Source organism: Dasypus novemcinctus, chromosome 22, assembly GCF_030445035.2.
Source record: "Dasypus novemcinctus isolate mDasNov1 chromosome 22, mDasNov1.1.hap2, whole genome shotgun sequence".
Classification (NCBI taxonomy): Eukaryota; Metazoa; Chordata; class Mammalia; order Cingulata; family Dasypodidae; genus Dasypus; species Dasypus novemcinctus.
This window is the reverse complement of record NC_080694.1, coordinates 62,378,354-62,379,696: the sequence shown is the minus strand read 5'-3', so window position 1 is coordinate 62,379,696 and position 1,343 is coordinate 62,378,354. Positions and strand designations below refer to the sequence as shown.

The 1,343-nt window shown below is 50.5% G+C and overlaps 1 non-coding gene across 1 annotated transcript; it reads left to right on the top strand.

Annotated features, from left to right (window-relative positions):
• Positions 1-1,270: 1,270 nt before the first annotated feature.
• Positions 1,271-1,343, top strand: TRNAK-UUU (transfer RNA lysine (anticodon UUU)). Its single transcript has one exon. It is a non-coding gene; the product is annotated as a tRNA-Lys (tRNA).

Sequence of the window (1,343 nt, the reverse complement as noted above, 5' to 3'; positions counted from 1 at the left end):
GGTAGTGAAGTTCTGATTAGACATCTCCCCTGTAACTCCTAAAACATACCACCCGGGGCAGCCGCAAACGTCCGGAGCCCTAAGTCCCCGTTTTCAGATACAGGAACTCCTGCTCTCTAGCAAAAGGGGCCCAAACCTTATCCATCGGAACTGGAATTCTGAAAGCCTCGTGCGCTCGCAGGCGAGGACGACCTCACGACATCCTTGATGGGCTGGGAGGGGGCTCGCGGGGGTCTTCTCCCGGGCGCGCGCCCCGCACGCCCCGCGGTGCCTCGCCCGCCCAGCGCAGCGCCCGGAGGACGCGTTTCAGAGGCTGAGCCTTCGGCAGGTGGGGACAGCGCCCGTTTGGAGGGACTGCTGGGGCCACCTGGTCCTCAGAGAGGCGGCGAGAAGGAAGGAGGGTGGGGAAGGAGGAGGGGAAAACGTAGTTGTGGAAAAGAAAACGAAACCGCTTGTGTTGGGAGTGCGGGTGGTGGTAATGGAACTGAGTATCAGCGACGAGCCTTTCCCTGCGCGCAGCAGGAGCGCGCGGGGCTCGCGCAGAGGTGCTGCCTGACGCCGTTCTGCGCGGCAGGTTTTACAGCAGCTCCCTTGCTAAACTGCGTTCAAACCCAAGAGCTTGATCTGGAACTAAATCAGCTTGCAAATCTTCCTCAGTAGAGAATGTCTGTCATAGAATGTCTTCCATGGAGAAGATCCCATCCCTCTGCGTGATAAATCAAGACATTTCTGGTCAATGAAGAACTCATCTGACGTGGCCTCTTGCCCAGGGGGTGGAAATTCTCTCTTCCCCAGTGCATGCACAACACTACAAAAAAATTTGACACATTTTATCAAATCTAGCAGATTCTTATGACTGCTCTACCCTGGTGGCTTCTCACTTCTCTCTTCAGTGTTATTGTTTCTTTGTTCATTTTTGTGTCTTTTTTTTTTTTTTTGGTCATTTCTTGGTGCTCAGTAAATAGGACAGTGCTTGACAGATTTGACTAAAAGTTCCATAAATATTTACTGAGAGCCTTAATAAGTGGAGTTCTTCCCTTTATTTTCTACTTCCACAAACTACACAATTAGGGATTGCTTTCTTGGTATCATTTACATTCCTTATTTAAAGACCTGCAGAAAACATACAAACAAGCGCTAGGTGAATTGACTCCTTGGAGGTTAAACATCAGTTCAGTTGCCTTTCATGAATGCAAAAATGTACTCTGTTTTACACCTGTGATATTACAGTCACCTTGTTCTTGGACCTGGGAAACACAGGGCTTTCGGAGCCTGGGTAGCTCAGTCGGTAGAGCATCAGACTTTTAATCTGAGGGTCCAGGGTTCAAGTCCCTGTTCAGGCG